This window comes from Anser anser, assembly GCF_964211835.1.
Source record: "Anser anser genome assembly, chromosome: 2".
Classification (NCBI taxonomy): domain Eukaryota; kingdom Metazoa; phylum Chordata; class Aves; order Anseriformes; family Anatidae; genus Anser; species Anser anser.
The window spans coordinates 9,127,073-9,153,869 of record NC_139721.1 but is presented as its reverse complement, the minus strand read 5'-3'; the positions used below and the strand labels follow the sequence as shown (position 1 = coordinate 9,153,869).

The 26,797-nt window shown below is 38.4% G+C and overlaps 1 long non-coding RNA gene across 1 annotated transcript; it reads left to right on the top strand.

The window, feature by feature from the left end:
* On the top strand, positions 1-26,149 carry LOC310893194. Its single transcript, XR_014578804.1, has 3 exons — positions 1-727; positions 21,486-21,671; positions 22,884-26,149. It is a non-coding gene; the product is annotated as an uncharacterized lncRNA (long non-coding RNA).
* Positions 26,150-26,797: the final 648 nt, after the last annotated feature.

The following is a 26,797-nucleotide window of genomic DNA, read 5'->3' as shown; positions in this document are numbered from 1 at the left end:
TGTATGAGTGAGAGGGCATCAGGGCCTTTCCCGATGTATTAAAAACAGGTTGAAATACCATCCATTTACTTCTTGCACTGATGTAGCACAAACAATGCAGTAGGGACTTTCTTAAGGTGTCTGAGTTGAGTTCTGTGAGTGTGGTTCCAATTCAATAATGAAGTAACGAAAAGAAGTGCTGCTCTGAGGACTAACAAACGAATACCCTAACAAACGAATACCAAAGACAGTGACAAAGCAAGTATTTGAATCAGGATTGGCTTGCTATTAAGTTTGGCTATTCCTGGAGGCACAATGCAGTCTTCAGACCTACTTGAATGATTTGGTTTGCAGACTTTGAGTCTGCTCGCGCTTTCCCAGCTGTTGCTCCATGTTCTTTGCATGATCCTCAGCTTCACATGAGTATTCAAACAACTGTAACTTCCTGCAGCCTCAAAAGCTTCTTTTTCAGAACATTTCTATCTTTTTTTTCACCAGTGGCAGTCCAGCTCTGACACAGCCGCTGAGCCTGACACACATCGTTGTTGGCAGCAGTGCAAATTAGTGCTCCAGCGACAGCCACCCTGTGGCAGAAATGCCTTTGCAAGTTAGGATGCTCAGAGATCCGTAAGCCCGGGAAAAGCACAGCCTGGAGAGACGGAGCCGTGGCAAGCCGAGAGAGGCGAGGACAACTGGAAAACCTGACAAGAAACATCAAAAGAGAAATATGAAGCTGAGATTTGAAAAGGTAAATTTCAAAGCTGTTTCCATCTGGCAGCACTGATTGCACTGGAGCGAAGCAAATTGAGAGCAAGCTGTTTCCAACGGGTAATGAGACTTGCAAGGCACAAGGCAGGCCAGGGACATGGTGCCAATTTGTTGGGAATGTAGAGGCCTGTCTGAAATTCCTGTCTGGGAGGATGAGAGATAAGAAGATTGGGGAAATAAGAGGGTTAAATGCTCACAAGTGTAACACCGTCGTCATCGAATTGTCATGCTCCTTCCAGAACCCCATTGCCAGTGGTATGCAGATGTAGAGTCCCCTGTCCAACTGGAGAGATGAATGAACATCTCTGGAGTGGGTGTTGTGCCTTAGAGTGAGGGATTAAATCCTCTCCTCCCCTGTACGTCTGCTCTGAACCTAACTATTCTTAATGTGAGCCTTACCACCCTGACTTAGTGCCACTTTGGAAATGCAGACTGTGTTTCTAAGCTCTCTCTGAGCTTGGCACGTGAAAAGTAACTTTTCCTTCCTATCTACATCATGTGGATGCTGATGCTGACTTCAGCTTCAAAGGCGGTGTTATCACAGTGCTGGCAAAACTCTTGCCTTTGGGATTGGCTTGGGATTTTGAGATTCTGCAGGAGAGAAACCTCCATGCTGGTGATATTTCTATACAATAGAAGAAGTTCTGGATTTTTGTCTCTGCTCACCACTGACAGACTTTGAACGTGGGAGGCAGGGACTTTAAATTGGGTGAAATGACTCCTTATTCTCCAAAATCTGATTTTATTATTATTTGGCATTTTGCTTGATGAATCTCTAAAGGACAAAATCTAGGTATTCATACATGTTTGGAAAACATCTATCATATTAAGGGTACTGTGCAGAGAGGGGAGGTAGGTAACAGATGGGAATAAGTGATGCTTGCACAGAAAAAGAAAAAGAAATTGAATGCAGCAGTATTGAAATCCAAGAGCAAACAAATGAAAAAAGCTGCACTGAAAACTGAGCTGTCAGTGATTTAGCACCTGAGTGGCTATGTTTGGATGCCATGGGTGTGTGTTCAGTGGAAATAAACTGGAAGTTCCACTGGGAAAGATGCAATTTAAGTTTGCTTTATAATCTCAGGACTACATCTTAGAAGCTTTTCTCACGAGTATACAGAGAAAAACCGGAGCAATGCAAAGAGATCATCTCCTTTATTTTATTTATTGATTGATTGATTGATTGATTGATTTTATGGAAGGCATTTTTAGTTGACTATCAGGAGCTCCACTGAGGTTTGCCAAGGTAATCAGCTGTGAGTAGGTGAGACCAGCCCACCTCACTGCCATCTGTCATTGAGCTGCATAGCCATATCAAAATGGTATTTTTTGCTAATAGATTTGGAGTCTTCTAGTTTTCCTCCTGGGGGAAAAAGATTGTCCAAACCCTTCTCAGGATTGCACCAAACCAATTCTTTGCAGGCCCTATATTGTGAGGTCCTCAACACAAGGAATTGTCTGATACGTCAAAATCATCCCAAATCCAAGAATTACCTTTTAAACAGTTAAACCTCAGACTCAGGCCAAAGTCTAGCATTCATCTCTTTCTGCACAGACTAAATGAAAGACTAATACAAGATGGGATGGGGCAACCTTAAATCTCTCTAAAGACATGGGTGATAACTGAAAATATAGATGCTAAAGAAGCAGAAAGGTAGCATTCCTCACAACATAGTAACAGAGGCTACTTTTGCTTCAGTACTGAACATCAAAACTATCCTTAAAAATCTTTAAAAGCTTTCTCCATGCCGTAAGCAGAGACTTTTTGTACTCTTCTTAAAGCACTAAAGATGCAGCCCACGTACAAGTTTTCAATGCTACTGTTTTGGTGAAGCTTGTCATATTATGCTGAACAGTAACAATGACCACTCTGTGTACAGCTATTTTCCCATGTAGTGCTCTCCATGCTATTCTGGATTCCCTCCACTTAGCCCTTGTCCCTGCTGAATTGAAGGCAGTGATTCAAACACAGCTTCCCCAAAAGACATCAGTTCACTGAGCCTCAAAAGGAACCCATTGACCTTTAGAAGCTACAAGGTAACATGACAGCACTTCCTCCCCTTGCGATGTGTACCAGGGATGAATCTGATGGCAAAGGCATTTTGTATACAGAAGGGTTTATAAATATGAGGATTCACGTTTGTTGATCGGCAACAAATCAGAGTGCCAGAGCCACAATTGAGTTGCCTAGGAAAAAAGCTCTATTTTTAAACATTTCTCCTCCTACCATTTTTTTTTTTCCCTTCATTTTCACTGAACTGGAGGTCAGCACATTCTGCTGACTCACTGTACCAGGAAAGGCAAGATTTCTCTTAAGAAATTCTGCTGACTCATTGGCGCTGGGCAAGGGGACAGTGCAAATCCAGCAAGAATCAATGCCCACAGCCAAGTTTAGAGTACAGATGTTAATTTGATGGTTTTATTTTGCTGTCATTTTTTCAGTAGTGTACACAACCAGATCATGGGAAAGGGATACGTTTTGAAGCCAGTATGGCTAGATTGCAATAGAGAATTAGCCTGCAAAGCTGGCTTTGATTATAAATCTGTGATCAACACAGCTTCTGCCTTGATATTCAGATACTAAGCTAAAATTAAATTCTAAGGATATTTGGTGTTTTGGGACCCTGAGGCTGGGCCAGGCTAACAAGAAGGAGACACAGGATTTGGATGGGGGTTGCTGCTCAGCAATTTGCTGTTTTCTGTTCTCTGCAGACATTTCCATTTAGGATAAAATTCCCTTTGTGGAAATGGCCTCCTCAGACATAAAACTGGATTGTTCAATGACTTACTTGACCTCATACAAGAATGCTCATGGGTTGTTGTGTCAGCTACTGTGCCTATCTGGGAGAAGTTCTGGCTCCAAGAATTCAGCACTGCCATACCAAATGTGAAACCAACCAAGAGAATGAGGATCATATGCTGTAGATATAACGTAGAAATAGAAATATATATGTTGCACATATTTATATATAAACTATATGAATTTTATTCATCTTGGATGTATTATTATATCATAGAATCAAGGAATCATAGAATGGCTTCGTGTTAAAAGGGACCTTAAAACCCATCTGGTTCCAACTTCCCTGCCATAGGAAAGGACACCTCCCACTAGATCAGTTTGCCCAGAGTCTTGTCCAACCTGGCTTTGAACACTTCCAGGGATGGGACAGCCACAACCACCACTATCAGAGAATTTCCTCTTAACCTCTAAACTAGATCTCAACTCTTTTAGTTTAAAACTATTCCTCCTTTTCCTGCCTGACTGAGCAAAAAGTTGCTCTCCATCTTTTTTATAAGCCCCCTTTAAGTACTAAAAAGTTGCAATAAGTTCACCCTGGAGCCTTCTCTTCTTTAAGCTGAACAGCCCCAGCTCTCTCAGTCTTTTGTCACAAGAGAGGTGCTCCAGCCCTCTGCTCATCTTTGTGGCCCTCAAGAAATACATTATATATATAATATATATATAAATACTTTATATAAATAAAATAAGACCAAGATTACATATAAAAGGTTATAGCTACGTATCACATACACATGTATCATATACATAAAACACGCAAAAATAAGTTTCCATACAGCAGATCTGTGTTTCACAGATCCCTCTAGCAGTGTATCTTGAAAGGTACACAAGGAGCAGCACAGTTAAAAAATGCGTAAATATGGTATTGCTAGCAACAAGACAGACTGGACCAATGTGCTAACAACATATGCAGGTGAGCCAGCCACCAGGGTGCGGCAATTTTGTGGCTCACTGAGAGCTTCTGCTCTTGCAGACTTGGAGAGGGAAAATATCCAATGATTTTTAGGTCTATGAAAACCATATTTTTATTTCATCCATGTATTCATTCATGCAGTGTTCCTAGTTGTGAAATAAATACATATATATATATATATATAAGAAAAAAAAAAAAAGAAGAAAAAAAAAAGCACTCAGCTGCAGTTACTCTCACGAGCATTTGACCATGAATCACAGCAGCAAGAGTAGAACTGTTAAAAATGAATTGTGGAAAACACAGCTGACTGGTGGACAGCCCAGGTAGAAAGTAATAGGCTCTGACAGGGATGCCCACAGCTGCCTTCACAGTTACCAGAATGTAACGTGACTTCCTTGACACCTGCACTGTGCTTTTTCTTCTGGTAATAGCCTAGTTTGATGTCAGACAGCAGGAGCTGGCCTCTGGACTACTGGTCTTGCTTTATAATAAAGAAGTCGGTGTAGGAAGTCGCTTTATCCTGGACTACAGGAGAGGGAAGTGGCACGATTTTCCTTTCTTTTCTATAGCTTAGCAACAAGGTAAAATGTGCATTCATGTGCATACAATCAGGCTCTGCCTCTTCTGGCTCTGAGGCAGGCTGAAATGAGAGAAGTGGGGTGCTGTGGAGTAGCTTTTTCTTTGTGGAGAGAGAAGGGTTTCCAAATGATAACCTTTCCAAGAAGGGACTAACACCCAGATGCACTATAGTTCTTTCTATCCTCCCCCTCCATAGCACCAAGGCTCAGATATATTAAGAGCATTATGTAATTAGCAGCTCACGATAGTCTTCATCAAGTACTCCTTTTATCAAAGTACTCATTTTGCTTAGACTTCTGGCTTGGTCTCTTGATTTATTTCTTGTTACGCAAAATATCATTTGAACATAGAGAGTTCATGCAGTATTAATGTCTGGAGTCTGATCAACTGCAGTGATTTCAAAGGGCTTTTGGAACATCCATCTGAGGGCAGAAATGAGCTCTTTCAATTTCTGAAACTTATTCTCACTAAGTCAGATGGGGTTCAGAGATCTAAATGTTGTTCTTGCAGTGCTTATCAGTTTGCAGTGTTGGCCCCCGGTTCTACAGTTTATCATTATCTGTGAAGTGGAGGAGGGTTAAACAAGAAGTTCTCAGAAATTCCACTTATGAATAAAACATTAAAAGTTATTCGTCTACACTTAAAATAAAACAACATTTTTTTCCTTCATCTGTGTAAAATTTTTCTATTAGCATCTGGCTTTGTATTTTCTGAAGACTATTTCAGTGCATCTATTATAAATATTTATGCGATAAGAAAAAATGTTGGAACTCCTTCAAGGAAATCAGATGAGAACACGTCCACACACTTCAAAAATAAATGCATAATGTAAGTGCTCAAACCATGCTATTATTAAATCACTGTATCCCGTGAGCTTAGTGCAAGATTGCTGCGGTGAGAATGGATTATTATATTGTTACCTGGATGTCATTCCAAAATTAGGTTCCATCAACAAAACAGGAATTTTAAGTAAAAAGCAAAACTGAGAGTTGCCTCTCAAGTTTATACATAAATCTAGCAGCAAGACACTTTATAAATTACCTGGTTTATTTAGAAGATTTGCTTTACACTTAACGTATAATCTTCAGAATACCCATGATAATCTCTCAATGTAAACCACTATGTAAACCACTTTTTAAAAAAAAATTGTTTTACATAACAAACTGCACACAGAAATTGCTGGAACTGCTTAAAAGAAAAAACTAAGATGGTTTCGATTTAAAAAAAAAAACCTCCAAAAAAATAAGAATCTGTGGATTTTTATGTAAATAAACTTTGTTTCATGTAAGTTCTACAAAGAAAGTCAAAGAAACTCAAAGAAAAACTTGTCAGTGCAGAAAACAGTTGAGAGTAGTCCATAAATCATCCCTTTGAATTTTTTCCTTCTCTGCACTCTGTTCTCTATAAATCAAAGACAAACTTGGTTTAAAAGAGCCAAAGCCCACCTTCAGTTGTGGGTGTGCATCTCACTTAAATGTCAGGTAGAGTCAGGTGCTCAGATCAGAGGAAAGGATTTAACATCAAGATGAGAGAATTACTGTGTAAAATAATGCTTCACTTAGGTCCTTAAAGATCACCTAGTTCCAACTCCCTGCCATGGGCAGGGACACCTCCCACAAGTCCAGGTTGCCCAAAGCCCCATCCAACCTGGCCTTGAACACTAAGAGGGATGAGGCATCCTCAAAATGGCCATCACATTATCTTCCAATTTGTTTTTTTCTTCTAGGCTGATACCTACTCTTGACTTTGTAGAATTAGAGAATGATAGAAAGTTCACTCTTTTCCTATATAAAAAGTTGTAAAGGTTAATAACAAACAAACAAAAAAAGTATATCTGATGTCTTGCGTCACTTCATGTCACTTCAGCGTCTAGCCCTGGGATTCTCTCTTGTCATTTTTGAATGCCAGAGATGTGTAGCCTTAGAAATACCTTCACTCTGAGGTACTTTTGAACACCGTTTATCAAATAAATAATATGTTTAATTACATGAATTAACACAAAAGATGTCATTTCCATATCTATAACCATTATTTTACCTTTTATACTGCTTTCCGAGGGTTTTATACACTTCTCTTTTCTCATGGTTCTACTTAAAGGCAAATTCCAGATATATCTTATTTAATTCATTTAAAATAGATATTTTGAGGTGAAATAATTCCGTCTTTCCTTCTGCAGAAATCAGGAAAGTTGTAGAAGAGGGCCAATGCCACAGAGTCCCTTGCACTCCCAGTGTTTCGGATTGCCAGCACATGTGAACAGAACAATTTAAGTAAGATGACAGCTAAACAGCCATGTAAGGTTGATTTCTTGCACACAGAAACTACCAGAGACATCCTCTGTGTCAGAAAATATTTTATGTTGAACACATAGAAAAATCAAAGAAATAGAATCACATAGAAAAATCAAAGAAAAAAAACCAATATCATTACATGAAATAAAGGTATGGTTTGACTTTCAGACCCTTCAAGAAGCAACTCACCACAGTGCTATTATAGAAGAAAACCTGTCATATGGAGTCTATTTCTAGCTATCATCAACTTGTTTGGAAATATGTTTCTTTGGAAAGCAAAGTATAAATTCCCTGTGTTATTTTTTGTTTGTTTGTTTGTTTCCAGGCTTGAAAACAAGAATATTCTTTCTCCGTGTCTAACGCAGCCCAATGGTAGTGATGCTTGCCTTATTTTGTTATGTCCTCTGAGTTTTATGTGACAATGTCGCATTTCAGCTGACAGATTGCTTCTGCAAAGAGACATTATTGTCCTGACAAAGGACAATAATAGAGCATTGATCTAGGCTATCAGTACAAGCCTTCCCTCTGTTTGTAACTTTGTTCCTTCTGTTAATGTGCACCCCAGATACTACCCAAGGTGCTTTAGGGTTTTTTTGTAAACACAGATAAAATCATCTGTGATTGTTATAGATGCTTGCAATGAGATGCTTGAGGTCAGATTCATTTTACCTGATTTCAAGTGTTTGTAATGCAAGTCCATCTGAGACAGTTGCACAGGAACCACTTTGTAGTCAGTGGAAGAAATTAGCATCCTTAGGGCATATCTAACTCATTTTAGTTGTTTACTGTAGGGTAAGTGCTGATACATCTCCACTGATTTTATATTTTTAAATGTGGTTTGCTGCCATGACTGGCTATTACAAAACTTTCTCCCCATTTATGTGGGGATCATATATTCCTCATGTACTGCTATTTAGCTTCTTATTAATCTAGAAAGACCAAACCCAGGTGAACGGTTACTTCAAGCACTCTGTCACTACAGACTTGGCACCTTCCTTGAGGGATTTCTGGTTTGATAAGTCCAGGTCTGAGCCACACTGGTACGAGTCTTTCTGCTTTCTCTTGAGAAGCCTGAGGACTTATCAATGTGGATATTTGATGTTGTCACAGTGCCTGCTGTCTTTGCCATCCATGCCTAGGTATGGTAACAAACCAATTGAGGCCATTTTGGGGCTTTGTATCCGAGGCACATTCTCAAGATAGGGATATAGAAGACAAAATTCTACCCTTCACAACTGTTGCAAGTATTTAGGTTGGCCAAAACTAGGTGGACATAGCAATGCATCATCCTATTTTCCCCTGAAACAGCCTTTAGGGTCTACAGCTTTTTTTCATTACGACAAATATTGACATAGAACTCACTTCCATATGTATGCCAGTGGCCTTAGAAGTCTATGTTTATTAGGAACATGAAAACTGGGGTTAAGTGTGATTTCTTTGCCGTGGCAGTTCATTCCTCCTTGGTCTATGTGGGCATTTTTCCTCCCTCTTTCTACCTAAATCATATAGAAAATATGTGCTAGCCACACAAGGCATTTCACTAAGTGCCTTGCTCTGGGTAGTTGTAATGGCTAGAGACTAACAAATGCTATAAATAAAATCATTTTTCAGCCAGGGAAGACTGATTGAGAAAGGTCACTAAATGCTTTCCTGCTGGAGTGTGAAATCAATGAAAAGTTTAATCTGGTATGATCTGGCAATTTGTCAAGTTTAGAAGAGCCAATGTGAGCTAAGGATATAGAACATAGTGAGATGAGGAGAGAAGAAATAAACCATGGACTCAGAAACCAACAACCACCACTTTCAGGCTTGAAACAAAGAAAAGTGGAACTATCTGCATGATAGTTCTGTCATAAAATAGCTATTTGGGTTTTCCTTCATCATCATACTTCTTTTTGATGTCTTCTGCTAACTGACGTCTGTCAGAGAAGTTAAACACTGTGAACTAAAATGACTGAGAGAAGGATATTCTGCTAGTTAGCTGCTTTCCTCTGGATAGTGGGTAAGCCATTTAGGACTTACAAGCTAGGATTTACATGCCACAGGGTGTTCCTGGGGAATGCACAGACCCAAAGATTGTGAGGAGCTCTAAAAGGTTTTAAAAATAGGGGAAATAAATCCTTTGTCTCCCAGCAGGATCTATTCTAGCTGATCCATGAACAACATGGGTTACCAGTGAAGCAACAGGAATTCTTTGGTACCTTTGGCTCTTGGAAAACTGATGTCACACATTGGGATAGGGTTGTCGGGATAATAACAGGTAATATGAGTCAGAATTAGGTATAGATATTACTCTTGAGATATCTTTCACCTACTGAAATTTGGTGGGAACAGTGAAATTGGTAGGTTAAAAGTTATTAGACAGTCAGACTAACCCATACAGGTGTATGCATGGAGCAAGACTACAAAAGCTATGGTTGCAGTTTTTTGATGTTAGAGCTAAGGCAGGCAGCAAAGAATGGTGTTGCTCACCATGAGCTACTAGTTTGATGGAGGCTAGTGACAAAGTTTGATACAAAAATATCCTAAAATAACAACAACAACAAAAGAAAACAAAGAAATAAGAAAAAAAAAGGAAAAAAAATATTTTAGTTATGATAAAATTACTCTTCTCTATTAATTTTTAAATTCTTTGGGGATCATTTTTAGTCTGTTTTTCTAAGAAATTAGACTGTGAAATTCTCGGTCTCTGTATACATGAATGCCTGCCTGTTATCCCCAGATAACTTCTGAACTAGTTAGCCAACTTCAACAAAGTTAATAGAGACATTAAAATCTTGTGACTTTTATGAAAATAGGCCATCAGGCCAAGGGCAGGCCCTTGTTAAGTGCTTTACTTGAGAGAAGAGCTGCATCAACATTAATCCCTAGAGACTCTGCATGGGGAAAAACCTTGTAAATATTCCAGCTTCCAAGAAAACTTCAAATGGACCAGGAAATGAGCCAAGAGACATACATTTCATACGGGCTCATAAGTTCCAGCACACACAGAGCTATTTACCTTGTTCCTTGTTCATACTGGATTAAGGGTTGTCAAGGTTTGATCCAGGATGGGTTGTTATGACTGACTCTATGTTATGACTCTGACTTATTGGATGTGGGTGCAGAAGCTGGTCCAAAAACAGGTGATGAGTCAAGTTTGGAGTGAGTTTTGTCTTTACCCAACTATATCTATTTCTTTAATTATACTTTTTAGTTACAGCTTCATACTCTGCTTAATTCTCTTTTTAGTAGTGTCACATCATATTGTTTACTGTGACATGAAAGTAATAACATCTCACAGGAGATTCATTTACACCTAATATTTTCGTTCGTGGTCTAACTTCAGCACTACACAGCTAAGCAGGGTCCTTGAGGAGTTATTTTTACATTAACAGGGTTTGCTTAGAAATAGGATGAGAACTGATTATCAGAGATGTTCTGTGGATCTGCAAATACTTTCTCTATGAAAATTATGAAAAAATCCTCCTATTATCTTCATTGGCCTTGGGATCAGGCCCTCAGATGAGGGTATACACAACATGAATCTCTTAGGCAGTCTCATGTGTATCAATTTGGTTTTGTTTTGGTGGTGGTGGGTTATTTTTTTTTCTTTTTTTTTTTTTTTTTAGAAATTTAACCAAGATGCACTTTTTGCCAGCTCTCAAACTAAATGACCAGACATAATAAACTGTTTACATAGTTTTTCTTATAAATTGAAAATGTCACAGTAGAGCTATCCACCCACTTCCTGACCTGTTAATTTAAAAAAACAAAAAAAAAGTCTTATTAAAACTCGTGCATTTTCAGTAGCAGCTCTTAAAAGGACCGTTCAACATGCCAGCTCACATGGCATTACTCCCATACGCATTTTCTATTGTAAGAACAGTGAAACTTCTAGTAAATTGGATATAATCCCGTGTGACAACTAGCATACAATGGTTTTCAATAATTCTAACATATTCCTGTTACAGAATACATTTATTGAAACATATCTAAATTTCTTTTCAGGGCTACTTAATTCAGTATCATGTAATTGGTTTTGGTAATAAAAGCACAGAGAGTTGATTAATGTTTAGATGTTATTGTTTGAATATGAAAGAGACATGAACATCCTTTTTCACACAATTCCAGTTTTAATTTGCATATTCAAATGCTTTTCTGAACTGACATCAATGCAAATGACCTTCCATTTGTCCAAGAGTGGAATGGCAGTAAGTGACTCCCATGTCTGAGGGAAAAAAAACTAAAAGGGGAATGGAATGGAGATTGGAAAATATTTAAGTTTTGTTGTTTGGGTCTTCCTAAGTCTTTCTTTTTTTTTTCTTTTTTTTTTTCTTTTTTTTTTTTTTTAATATATGTTTAATAAAGTTAATTCTCTCCTGTTTCATAATACCACCTACCAGCCAGAACTCACTATATTCTACATAAAATTCTTTGTCTTTTGTTTTGACATGTTTTACAAAGATGCCCAAGTACTTATCTTCACTGGAAATTAACATACTGCTAAAAAATATGGTGATATTCTAATCACTGATGTATGCAAATCTTACTTTATGAAACGTTTTAAAAATATTAACTACACCAACAGGACATAAAATCTGATTGTGAACAAATTTCTCTGAGAAAACGGGTTTGCATTTGGGACAACATGATTGCATTTTATATAATCAATAATGATTTTTCTTTTTGGAATTGTTGAAAATAATTAGTCTTATTTGACTACACGCACAGTTTTGCTGAAAATAAAAAAAAAAGAGTTAAAGAAAATAAGTTGGACAGTACTTAAGAATGGGAACTGTGAATAGATAAAGACTTAATGCTTTTTTCATTAAAAAAAAAAAAAGAAAACTCTAATCCCCCTGTACAGACAGATGTAATAATGTTCCTTTTCTTCTTCTTCAGTCATCTGAAGAGAGATGTTATAAAGTGAGGACTTATTGCGTAGGAAAATAGTATTAAAAGTAAGGCTCAATCACACAAAATGGTGGGCATTTGTTCAACTACTTTACTCCATAATTATGATGTTCGTGAGTAAAACAATGCTTCCTTACAAAAGCATTAAAATGTGTTAATTGAAATGATAACAGTACAAAACAACAAATTATTGGGTCTAGAATGAATCCTTTTATTGCCATTTAATAGGTGATGAACCAGCCACATTCCCAAAACACCAAAAATGGTTTCATCAGTGGAAGCTGGAAGTTATTACATTAACACTGTACCCAGCTAAGGGGAAAAAGTAAATTCTTAAGTTCAGTGATTGAGACAGCCCATCTGTAAGCACAGAGGCATCTGGACAGACTTTCCCTGCAAACCTCAGCACTACTACTGCTGCACCAGGAGAGAGTTCCCTCAGTAAAAGTGTCCAAAAAAAGACAGAAATATTTAATCACCTGATTAAAATATTCAATTATTTTTTTCCTATTCCCAGTGTGTTTGGTCATGCTCCAATCAATGTCTCAATGTGTGTCACAGTCCTGTGAAGCACCACTCTGTGCCCAGAACATTACTGTGAACAGAATCAGCTCCCTGACTCCCAGATGCTTTCAAGTTGGTCTAGAAAGAAAGTTATCACTATGACTAGCTGCAAGCCTATAAAGGACATGTCTAAGCTTCAGCTGACTTCCTGGCAGCTTTCCCTAAAATATCAGTGTTCACAGTCACTCTGCCTGATCATGAGCTCCTAACCCTTCACCACAGTCTCTTGTATGTGCTCCTTCAAAATGCCAGTGGCATTTTCAGTTGAACATTTTAGGGCGAAACCTCAGGAAAAATTAAGACACACAGAGGTACTTGGGAAATTTCTTAACTGCAGTCATCTTATCCTTAAAAGTATTCCAAATAATCATAGAAATGTTAGCAAATCCTTTTTAAAATATATTTTATTATTATTATATATTTTTTAGGACACCTCTCCATATCTGATTCTGCCTTTAGTGGGAGATCTGCCAGTGCTCAGTCAAGCTTGAGCCTCTCCTCTCCATTTCCTCTTGCAGTGGTCTGCATCTTCACTCTTCCTTCCTCACCTACACTGAACAAGATCCTCTATTAGAGTATCTTTCTCTTCATATCTTTGACTTCTTCAGAAGTATCAGTGCAATACCTTGGCAGTAGACCATGTGTAGCTAGGAAGACGAGCTGATTATTGGTGGTGGTGGGAATTCATCTGGCCTTACTTTTAAACTTATATTTTGAGTGTTGAGTCTAAATTGGCTGTGTAGTTTTTCTCTATAGTCCACCGAGATGGACAGACACCACCAGCAGCAAGTCAAGCATTTCATCTTAGGTATAAAATTAATATCATGAACCATTGCAAGGGCTTGTCAGACTTAGAGTACTTTTGTTGTTTTTCGTCAAGGTGACAAGCACTCTCTCCAAACAGTCCACCTTCCTTCATGAAAGCAAGAAATACACAGGGTAAAGAGGCCAGATTACTATTTCACACAGTTGTAACCCTGCACCACAACAAGAATTTCTGAAGTTGCAAAAGAGCCACGGAAAGGAAGAGGCAATATTTACATCAAGTTATTATCCACCCTCTCCCACTTTTCTAACAAGGAGTAACCCTGCCTGAGATTTCTCACAGTGCTGATTCATTCTTACATATCTGCTCACTTATGGGCATGAGCATATTTGGAAGTCCAAGCTGGAAAAAAATAGCCTCATTTTTATCTGCCCAGACAGAAGGGAAATATAGTTGCTTTTCAGTACGGTTCTTTAGTCATTGAAAACATACAGTAGTCACTCCTTTTATGCAGACTGACTGTTTGACATTTTGTCAATTAGTGATAATGGTGGGTATATCACAGTATTGTATTTTAATAATTGGGTGAGCTGACGAGTTTTTAAGATTAAAAAGCAAATAAGTAATAAGGCCTGTCTATGTTTATTCCTCTCTAAAAAAGGAAAACTTGACCAATCACAGCATGAATGTCTCTACCTCAAAGTTCAAGGAGAAAAGAAAACTTGATCACTCATATTTATTTCTTCTAAAAATGGTATAAATGTAATTCATACACAACTCATATCTCATTGCCACAACTGGTGGAGTATAAAAGTGCATTAGTGTAAATGAGAAATAGAGATCTTACAGTTTAATAAGAGATGGTTTAGGAAAGATAATTTGTTCTTTTCTGTCTTTGTTTAAAGCATTTATAATACATATATCATTAAATTTGCTATTACAGCCCAGACTCTAAAAGTGAATCATAAAGTTAACAATAGAGTCTTAAAACAAAATTACATCAATTATACAGCAAGGGGAACTTGAGTCTAAACCACAGAGACTTAATAGAATTAAGGTTTTCCCGAACTCCTCGTAAGAACTCCCATAAGGAAGATCTTTTTTTTTTTTCCTTCTCTGAATATGACATCACAAAAAATAAATTTTAACTGACTGGCACTGCTAGAACAGCAATGTGGAGATGGAGGACAGGCAGGTCAAGCACTACCATTTAGCTGATCTGAGCCCCCATTGGAACAGGGCTCATACCCATCACATGAAACCAGTGGAAAAAGTACAACGTTCTTCCACTATACAGCCTGAACTCTTCTGGAAGCTCCAGAATCATTTTATGGCATGTAAGGTTTTCCCAGTTATATTTAATATGTTCAGATATAATGGAATATGCTTCTGGTGTAATTAGGCCATTTCTCTGATGTGAGTGAAAATGCTAAAACATGAAAATTAATAGCTGCAGAGGATGCAGAACATATATGAGTGAGATCTAAGGTCTCGTTTTAAAAGCAAAAAGCCCAAAGACTCAATTTATGGCGCAACTGCAAATAGATTTTGCACAGGCTGCAGAACTGGTTTCCAAGCAGTCCTATAGAAGTGGTCTTACTTTTTAACAAGAAACTATTGCAAAGCTAAACGTAAAATGTAAGCAATGTGGAACATATATGCACAAAGCAGAATGATGCTGACCCAGAATAAACTTCATCGTGCAGATTTGTTCCACTTGATATAAAACATGGAGCTGTAGGAGCTGAATGATGACTTTGCAGACCTGAGTATCCTTTATGTATTCTTTCCTCTGTGCTGCTATTTCTTCTGCGTTTCAGACTCATGGGATTTATCCTCAGCTGTAGATAACCCCAATTTTTACTTTGCTCTAAGGAGAAGACAATGTTGTTCTTTACTAGAACTTTAAATTTGGCGATTTTGAAGTTCTTTAGAAGCATAAAGGAATTTAGCCTCACATCCTTCTCTGAGGGAGAAATTTATTCCTATGAGGATTTTGTGGTTGTGGTTCAGGTAATGGTAACAAGCTGGTGGGGAATAGGAGGCGGAGAGAAGGACAGTATTTGTTGCAAAATGTAACACAAACAGCATACAAATATTTTTCAGGCCTATACAGTCACAAGATATTTTGCATTTCATTTCTTTTATCTCCAAACTTCAGAAAGTAGATCTTTCTCTGGAAATAGCTGAACAGGTTGGACTTCAGTGTTTCTCTCCCAAGAACAATAGGAAAGTAACACATTAGAAGACAGTGATATTAAGTGCTTTTCTCTGTCACAGAGTCTTTTTTCCATATTATTATTTTTTATAAAAAGCTGAAGATACTTTCTGCTACGTTCCTAAAATGATCTGAATACATGTAGTTTAATGCATCAGGCAGCTAAGAACCACGCAGCCATTCTTCGCCAAATGGGATGGGGGAGGAAATACAAAAAAAAAAAAAGTGCAAGAACATGTGGGTTGAGGTAAAGACAATTTAATAAGAAAGAAAGAAAGAAAGAAAAATAAAAATAATACATAAATAAAATAATAAATAAAAATAATAAAAAAAAGAAAAAAGAAATAAAGGAAAAATGAAAAAAAAAAAAAGTAAAAGAAACTCAACCCAACCCAAACCAAACCAAAACAACAATTGATGTACAGTGCAATTCCTCACCACCAGCCAATCAATGCCCAGCCAAGCATGGTCACCAAGCAATGGCATTCCTCCAGCCAACTCCCCCCATTTTTATTGCTGAGCACAACACCACATGGCGTGGGACATCCCTTTGGCCAGTCTGTGCCAGCTGTCCTGGTCCTGTCCCCTCCCAGCTCCCTTTGCAACCCCAGTCCCTCACTGGCAGGGCAGCATGAAAACTGGAAAGTCCTTGGCTCTGGGTGAGCACTGCTCTGCAAAAACTAAAACATCAGTGTGTTATCAGCATTTTCATCCTAATCCCAGAACACAGCACCGTATCAGTGTCTATATTGAAAATTAGCTCTATCCCAGTGCAAACCAGGACACATGTCCATCCCTGCTCTAAGCTCATACACAAAGAGGGGTAAAGGTCAGTAAAATTTATATCACTATTGGGAACCCATGCACTGCTCCACATCCCCTCTTCCTCCATATCCATACACAGTCTCACAGCTCACTTTCCCCAAGGCTCCCCATGGGCTGCTTTCCCCAGCTGTGTGCACAGCCCTGCCATCTTGGCAGCCGATGGGTGAAGCCAGCCACCTGTGCTGTGACGGGCTTAGGGGTCTCTGATCACCGCAGCTATGACTGCCTGTGGTTCTGCCAAAGCACACAGCCACTAAGCATTAGCCACAAAGAAAGGCCAAGGCCAGAGCCCCTTGGAGCCTATCTCCTACCTGTGGCCATGTGGGGCTCACAAAGAGGGCAGAGGTGGGCATCCAAAGCTGCATCATCTGCAGCTGCTGCTACTAAAATTTTATGTGATAATCTAAATTCCACTTGAATCCCAATGACAAAATACATCCTCTGGACTTGTTTAGAAGGAGATTAACAGTAACAGATCTCACAAATGGCTTCTCCCTTTTCTATATGAGAGAAAGTCTTCAAGTTTGTATTTTATTATTATTATTATTTTGTTTATAAAGGTGGTTTTGAGGATCTGTTTATGACTGAAGTACCCAATCCAAAGTACTACTGGACTGAGGAGAGAGACTCTTTCACTTTCAGTAGTCTTTCAATCAGGGCTGCAGAGATACCTGCCTTGATTTATTCAACAACTTATTCTGGGCACTCTGAATATTACCCCTCAGAACAGCTGTTGCATTGGACCAAACAACATCAGTCACAGACATGCCAGCTGTGAAATGGACTGACAACGTACAATTTCATGATGTCCATAAAGCCAGTTGTTCTCCAAAGACCACACCAGTCAGGAAGCCTGAATGGGATAGGCTCAGCATCGGCTCTTGGGCTGAAATCACTGCTGCTACACTCAACAGAGCACTGATGGAAAGTGGTTATTAACTTAATTCTCCACACAATTGGGGATTGGAGCTGTTGATGTCAGGGTATCTAACTAACCACAAAAGACTTTGTGTCTCTGTCATTTAATAAAATTGCCTACATTCGGATGGGACAAAGTTGCCAAAAGATTATCTAGCATGTGGCACCATAAATTATGGCTCCGGACCACCATGATCAAAGTCTTTTCTTTGCCTCTCTCCTCACCCTCACCACTAATAGTAGTCTGCCTTGTGTCACACATTTACCGCTGATTGCTCCTCCACTGCACCCCATATCAAGCATTCCCTACTGCTCTGACCTGTGTTAATGCACAGAAATAACAAACTGCTGGTCGATTTGTTGTCTTTTAGAGTAGCTGCTGGGCAGAGATCCACCATAACGCCAAGGAGCAGTTTAAGTAAGATAGATGACTAAGTAGGCCAAAAAAAACTCCTCCCAATGAAGCACACAGAAAGCATATGATAAAGTGAGGGTGTAAATGTGGGGTCTTGTTTTTACTCAGGCAAACCCATTGAACTATTTTGAGTAACAGCTTTTAGCTACCATCAAATGCCATGTTTCTTTCTTCATCTGATTTCATATAAAAAATTTCACTGTGAGTTTTCGTAATAGAAATATATTTCTTGACAACAGGAAGCAGCCCCCAGCTACCACCTGCAACATTCGGATTTTTGCATCAAAAAAGCTTTCCCTAGATAGAAAGTATTGCAAATCACAGATAATATTTTCTGATGCACTTAACTCTTGCATGGATAATAATTCTGCTCGGTAATTTGCAATGAATTTGCAAAGGATGCTGTGGAAATGCAGCCCAACTGAAGCAACTGGTGCTTCACTGCAAGTGGACAGTCACTTTTATCCTGACTAATTTTGATGCACAGAATGTTCCCCTGCAGTCTGTGTTGGAGAACCCTCCCCTGTTTCTTTTATTTCAGTTGCTCATTCTCCTTTCTACAAAGTGAATGGCAACCTGGAGGGCCTGTGGCATTTGAGGCATTTTCAGAAACAATGGAAAACTGGCTTTTTTGCTGCTAGCCTTCAGACTTCTGGAGGGAGGTGCTACCCACTCCATGGCCTTTTCTTCACTAATGGGTATAGCAGCACTTTCTATTCTGCACAGATGGAGCAGAATAATAGCCTGTGGGAGAAGGGAAAAAAAATGTAAAAACATGTGTGAAACAACTATGGGAAACAGTTGCTATCGCAATAGGTTTCTTTAGGAGAAACTTTAAATTTCTCAAGAAAAGATAGGTCAGGCTAGCTTCTTGTGCAGCAAAGGTATGTCCTGTTGCTGCCATCTGCACCAGGTTCATTATAAGGAGGGGGAAATTAGAGTGTGAACGGGAAGCTTTTAGAAGAATCTTAGCTTCATTGTCTCCTGGGCAGTGCAAGGGCAAACAGTGCATTGAGCATTTTTCCTGAAAATGCCCTCCCCACCACCACGCACCATCCTCACTGCCCTTGTGAATGTGGCGGGTAGTGGTCTGAATGCAAATACTCAAGCAATTTTATTTAAAAGTTTGCTTGATGCCACTAGAAACTATCCATTAAAATCTGTGTGGGAAATGCACAGGCACACAGAAGGAAGAAAATTTCAGAACACCTAGTGAAAACCTCCTCATGGAGAACTCCTCTTCAGTCCCTGTTGAAGTCAACAGACAGTGTGTGTGCTCCTGAATACGTTACCTTGCCTAGCACAGGCTCACCGGATACGCTATAATGTGCAACATTTTCAGATTTCAGTGATGGATTAGTCTGGCAAATAAACTTCTGTTTTCTGATGTGTTAATAGGAGACTTGACACTCCCTCTCCAGATGTTCCTGTTGAAATGGATAATTTGCATTTGGAATGGCAAACTTCCCTCCAGCCTAATTAATATTAAATTGTAATTATTTATCTGTTTAGCTGATAGCAGTTATCTTTGAAACCTGTTGCATGAGTTGCAAGAAGGTGTCAAAGTGCCTGTTCCCAAACATTCTTTTGGGCTAAGCTGTCTCAAAATGGTGAAAATGTTAGTTTGGAAACTTACTTCTACTGTGGCAACTGTTCAGAAGCTGCAATTGCAAAAAAATCACATGAGCAGATACAACAGCTGTAGCTAATTCCCTTTTGTTTTTCAGAGATTAACAAAAGCAGAAGTAGATTAATGGCAAAAGTAACTTAAAGTGATAAATGTCAGCAGATTCAGCTCTTACATCATAATCCAGAGGGGCCAAGTGAGAGGGAGTCTGAAGACTGGCAGACACCTGGCACGGCCACATAGTCCTGTGGGATGTCACTATAATTTACTGTTAGAATTCATCAATATTTCTTTTTTCCTAGTAGAAAATCTTCAGACAAATCTTGTTGAAATCATTCTTTTTCTAGGAGTTCACAGATAGCACAGTCCATAATATCATGAAGTTTAGATCTACAAGAACCCATCAGCTCTCATTTATCCAGGTCTCATGTGTCTCACACCTCCCCCATGGTTAAATTAAACTATAGAATAACAGAATCACAGAATGGCCAAGGTTGGAAGGGACCTCTGAAAATCATCTAGTCCAACCTCCCTTGCCAAGCAGGATCACCTAGAGCACATTGCTCAGGATGGCATCCAGGTGGGTTTTGGATATCTTCAGATAAGGAGACTCCACAACCTGTCTGGGCAACCTGTTCCAGTGCTCTGTCACCCTCACAGTAAAGAAGTGCCCCCTCACATTGAGCCAGAATATATAGGCTAAATATGCCTAAAACTTGTCTGTCATCTCTAAAGCTGTGTTTACCTATGATAAAAATAAACAGGGATAGTTTACGGGGACAGTTTACAGAGACAGTTTACAGTAGTAAACAGGAAATAGTTACAGAAATAAATAATTTATTTTAAAACATATTAAAAGAGGTGGGTGTAGGTAACGTGGAAAAAAAATGAGGACAGAGAGGGAGCTTCTTAGATTTGAAAGGTTAATAAAAGGAAATAGTACAAAGCCAAAGAACTGTGAACTGGAAATAAAGCTTCCTAAACCAAAAATTAGAAAAAGGATTCTAACAGCAAGGGAAGTTCTGAAAGGAGATTCTAGATAGTCATGGAGATGAGGAACTTGAATTATTTCATTAGAAGTGATAAAATCATGGAAATTTGGAGTGCAATTTTTTCAAGAGGAGATTTTAGGATAAAAAAAGGATAAGATAGGAGCTTGAGATTAAACTATATGATATCAGGATATGATGTATAGATTGTTTGGCTCCCCAAAAAAAGGGATGAAAGGAGATAGATCACGGTGAGTTTGTTATGCTCTGCTCACAACAGTATTTAATTAGTTCACTGCATATTTCCTGGGGTCTACTGTTGCCTGCAGGCAATGGGAAGAAATATTATTTACTTGCTTGACGTCTAACTTTGCTTTTGGGAAAAAGAGAAAATTGGTTTTCTTCTGAAATATCAGAGATTAGCTACAGCTGGAAAAGGACCCCTGGGCAGAGTATTTTGGTGCATCAGTGACAGCCAGAAGTTTTTCAGTACCCTGTTAGTAGTGAGTTACTCACATGTTCATGGTTAAACTGACCTCGCAGCTTGAGGTTGGAGAAAACTTTCCTCTAACCTGAATGACAAGGACTGTGGTTTTTATTTATTTAGCTGGTTGGTTGGTTTTGTTTCCCCTGTGCTCAGGGCACAATCTGCTTTCTAAGATTCTCTTCATTTAGAGCTATAATGCAACTGCAGAGACCTGGGATAGTGGTGATTATCCTGCTCTTTCCCTGGGGCATAGTGTAGTAGTAGCCTTTGTGTCAGGTTTGATGAGAAGGTGAAGAAATAAACTGTGTTTTATGTTAGGCAGAAATGGGGAAGAGTTCATATGGACTTCTTGAAAATTGCTTATTGCTTGGTCACTTGTAGCTTTATGGATGGATCTCAGGGTCACTGGTGGTCTCACCCTTTTATGTGTTCCAAAGTTATTCTCCTACACAGGTTCATTCAGGACCACCAGGACCAGAACTTGGTGAAGTAATGTACAACTGTAGAGTGGTGAAGAGTTGAATCACTCGTATACAGATACTGTGGAGACTTTTATACGTATTTTGTACAGAAAAAGGCCTTGCCTGCCCTTTCCATTGCAGTAAAATGGGACTTTGATCAGACGTGCAAGAAATAAAGGTACGACATTTCTTGATCTCCTGAGGAGGAAAAGTGTGGTGGTTTTTGTTTGTTTGTTTGTTTGTTTGTTTGTTTTTGTTGGTTTTTGTTGTGGTTTGGTTTGGTTTATTGTTTGTTTTCCTCCACTCTTCTTTCACAAAGTTTCTTCCAGAACTCACAGTTATAACATTTTCTCTTTGTCATTAAAAAAATCATTATCCTTTCTTTGATGAGTCTAATTAAAGCAAGGAAATAAAAAGGGAAGTGGATATCTTTCTCCTCTTCCAGCTGGTTTGCAATACCAAATATAAATTTGCTTGCACAAAAAGAACATTTCATGTGAGTTCATCTTTCTTTTCCACTGACCACGATGTGCAGATAGCAAACATTTTCAGGTTGGTTTTTTTTTGTGCATCCTTGATATAGGAGATGAAATTATAGCAAAACAGAATGCATGACTAATTTGCATGATCCAAAGTCCTTTCTTTCCAATGAGTTACCACAAAGTCCATGCCACCCACAGCAAGCAAAGAAAAAAAAAGAATCTTTTGACGCATTTTCAGCTTAAGATAGGTGCACTCAGGCTTACATTTTAGGATGGCTGAATTGCCAGCTTCTCTCAATTAACTATATACGGAATGGAAGGTGACTATTCCTGAAAGGTGATATTCTTTGTTGGCTGCCCTGAGTTTGATCTGTTTTTGTCAGTTCCCTGACATAAACTATTCAGGGAAAAAAAAAAAAGTTACTTTGTTTAGTGACATTTGAAACTCAAAGCATTAATGGGTAGTGTTACCTTGCCTGCACAGATCTTTCTGGACTAATAAGAAGTTAGGTCTGTGTATACTCATAGGTCCTAATGGATCTTGACACTTACAAATAAAGAAATAGAACAACATATTTTCCAGTGGCCTGTAGTTGAGATAAACTCACAATCATGTAACAAAATAATTAAAAAAAAAAAAAAAGTTATAATTTACACTTACTTTAAATGTAACCAGCATGACATTTTCACTTAAATAAGTCTCATGAGACAGAATGTGTTATATTGAATTAACACCTTTACAAGCTATGTGCTTTTTAAAGCAAGTACATAAATTAACAATATTCCAAAGAACCAAATCCTGCCTCTCTTGAATCCACAATCTGAAACCTTATTTTAAAAGTTTACCATCGTGCTGGTGGTTTTATTTTATTTGTAGGTGTTTTGTTGTTGTTCTTGTTGTTTTTCAGGCTGAGATGGGGGGAATTTCAGATGTCCTGTCAATGAAGGGAGAAGCCTTTGGTCATTCCAGTGGTTCATCCAACTTCTGTGGCTACCTTGATATGTTCTTACTTTTTTGCTGATGTCCATTTCTTCTGTTGTATGCATCCTCCAAGGGTCAGGTTTGGTGACTACCAGACTACAAGGCCATGGCTGGCTTGTAAATTTGTCGTGAAGAAGATGAGAATAACGCCAATTCATCTGATTGCCATATCTATGATCTGTAGATCCTGGGGTAGTGTATTCTAGTATCTGGGCATATGCAGGTGGATATGACAGGCTCGTGAGACAGGGGAGGACTGGCTTAAAAACAGATAAAACATTGTGGTTACTATGGAAACACATCTCTCTCTTGGGCCTTCTGCATACCAGCACAAAGTTTCTTTCTGAGGCCTTTTATAGATCTAATCTCCTTTTCCTACTAGCATAAACCACAATGATTTCATTCACAGTAGGTAACTTTGCTGACACCAATAGGTGTTTTCTACAGTCCATCTTCTATAGGTATTGTTAATCCATGCTACTTGCAACCTGAATGATGTTGATTTTAAGGAAGTGTAGGTACGTTTCAGGAAATGTAACAAACCACACAAAAAACATATGAGGCAAGTGTATGTCAAGTGTGTGAAATGGGCTGTTTCTGGTAGTCTATGGATTATTCTTCTGTTTTCTTTACAAAACATTTGTAGTTTTATGGGTTAAATATGCCAGAAATTAATATATATATATATAAATAAACCAACCATTGTTTTGTTACTTTATTCATTACCAAAGAAACTGGAACCAGCACTTTGCTATGAGATTTCTCTTATACGCACTTAGCTATTCTCTGTCATCTTTTCTACTTTTGATGTTAATCACAAGCAGCCAGAACCAGAAGATAATGAAGAATTAAAAGATTAGAGATATGGAAAGTTTGCATGTTAAAAGCAAAGTCAAAGAGCAAAGAAACCACAATGACTGAGATAATGAGAGTGAGGTATATAATTTCTCTTCAAGCAGTGAGATAGAAAAATATCCTCATGGCACTTCCACATGGGAGAAGATAGTGCTGCTTACCTCTGGAGGGGCAAAAATAACAGCTAAACTGTACTGAAAACTTAAGAAATAAAGCTAAACTATTTGGGACACAACTCACAATTTTGACAGTCTCCTGTGAGGTGAGTGTTTACTAGGAAGAAAAAGAAACTTAAAAGTCCCCAAACAAGTGGTAGACCAGCAGAAGCCAAAGATCTTGAGTATTATCACTCCCACTGCTAAAATCTGAGGTGCTAGTGCCCTCTGTACCTTTAGTTGCACTAAAGGGCATTTGTAAGTGCATGAACCATGAGTAAAAGGAAGGAGTTCAGGGAGACTAGTTCAGACATAGGCAACTCAGGTGCTTAAATATTAGTTTCTGCTTCTGTCCTAGAAGCCCTACAGTATCCTATGTGGCTTTCTACCATGGTCCCAGAGAAGTATTGGCCTCCTATGCATTTGGTGTAATAGCTGCCAGCCCTGTCCATGTCTCACATATCTTAGAGCATCAAGGGCCCAAAACAGTTTGGTGACATGAATCCCACTATGGAGCACAGCAAAATGGGCTTTTGTCATTGTGGGAAATGCACTTCCCTGGCACCAGAGGCTCATCTTCTTTGCACATGGGATATTTATACTTGGCTTCTCAGTCAGGAGCTTTCTGCACTTCAGGGGCAGTGTTAGCGAGGGGAGAAATAACAAAGCTGCACCTCAGCATCTGAAGACAAGAAGTGTGAAGGTCCTTGCCTATGTGTCAGGCATCAGAGAGTAAAATCATACCTAACACACACCTTGTGTTCCTTTCTGAGTACTTTTTCAACAGCGGTACAAACCAGTAAAAGGCCAATAAAATGCAAACAATAACAACAATAAAAATCTGATAGTGACATTTAAAATATTTTTATGTAAGTCCCAGGATGATTACTGAAATAAACCTTTTGAGCAAAAACAACTTATTTATTTATTTATTTTCTAATCTCTCTGTTACTTTTCCCTTTTTGACATGCACTAAGCTCAGTAAATGAACAGAGACAGTCCTACAGAGCTTGGGTTTCAGGCTTGTTCATATGTTGGGTCATTACATTGTGGTGGCAATAAATCATGTCCAATCAACCTTATAAATGTGCTTCTCTTTCTTACCACTGTTATCTCTCGGAAAAACAAAGGCAGACAAAAACATCATGGACCATCCTGCTCTCCCCGAAGGAAGGACCAAAAAAGCAGCATTTGTGTTGTTGAGTCATCAAGCTAACAATGTCAGTGACCCATGACCATACCTTCTTCTTCACTGTTCAGCAAAGTATTTAGTATTTTCTGTAGCTAAGGCAATTATATTTCTCTTCTGTACAAGGGAATACTTTTCAGCCTAAGTTCTGGAAAAATATGTGGAATAAAACTTTAAAAGACATTATTTACTGTTACTTGTATTGCTACTTGGCAAATTTCCAGGTCATTAATAAACAAGTCTTTTCAAAAGAAGAACTATCGAATAATAATTTTGCACTTCCACCATATATAATGCAGTGGTGTTACTGTGAAAGTTTGTCTGCTGTATTTCACTAACAATCATCTGTACCATGCAGAGTATGCAATAGCTTTTTTTTTGTTGACACTGTTGAGTGACATTTTTAATCTCTATTTCAAACCAGAAATGGTACCTGGGGAGTCTTCTGAGTATATAAAGGATTGCTGTTACAAGTGTTAGAGAAAATGGACTTAATTGGCAGAAATTATTTGCAGAGGTTTGTCAGTCTATAAAATAATGCAAATTTTATTGCAGCGATCATTTAAACTTCAGAAGTACAAAGCTGGCCTGTCAGTATCATTCAAAATTTGACTCTCCTATTGAACATTTCACCAACATTTAAGAGATTTCATTAACCTTCTGTGTTTCCTTCATTTAGTAAGTTGTACTTTTGCCACAGTACTAATAAACATATATTTTGAAGTCTCCTTGACTAAACAGGATGATTGCAAAGCATTATAAATCTTTCAAAACTGAATTATTGCCAGTCTCATTTAAGAATTGCCAAATACTTAAAAAATACGTCACTGGAGGGTATCAAGCTGTACTGTAGCCATATGCTTTCAAAGAGATACAAACAAACAAAATCCCATCAAGATATAACCTCAGAAAATCCAGAGGATCAGCACTTACTTTATATTACTGTCCAACTGCGGTGATGTGAATTGCTAGCATACACTAGGAATTCACTGACTTACATCCACACACTTGCAGAGGAAACTCAACGAATGCTCACAGTATGACACATTAAGGCTTATCACTAGTTGAATGTCATTTCTCAATTAGCATAGACTGGACCATCAAATCTCTTTTTCTATGGACATAGAAAACATAAACAGAGTATGGTTACTGTGGTATTTTGCTGACACTGAAAGGAGATTATACTATTTCTTATGCTGAAATGATTTTCTTCTTTTGGCTGATATAAGCAGCTATTTGAGATCTGATTCAAAGACAGATGCAATCAGTAGGTGTTCTTGTTCAGAGATCCTAGTCAGGGCACTAATTAAGCTATGCGCTTTGAAAAAATTTTTGTCTGTTCTCCAGTATCCATTGAAATTTCCATTAGCAGCTCTGCTAACCACAGGATGGAGACTGCATGTGTCAAATGACTTTCAAACAATTTCTATTTAGGAGAATGATTTTTACTTTTGTTATTATTTTTTAGTCATATAAGTACTACTATATATATATGATTTGAAAAGGATATTTTTACACCTTACTCAGAGGTCTTTAATCATCTTAATCCATCATATGAGATTAGAAGGACCTAAGCAGGTTTCTGCTTCTGAAAATCCAGCTGAGTTCATATTTTCCACCTTTCGGTGTCCTTAGAATGCC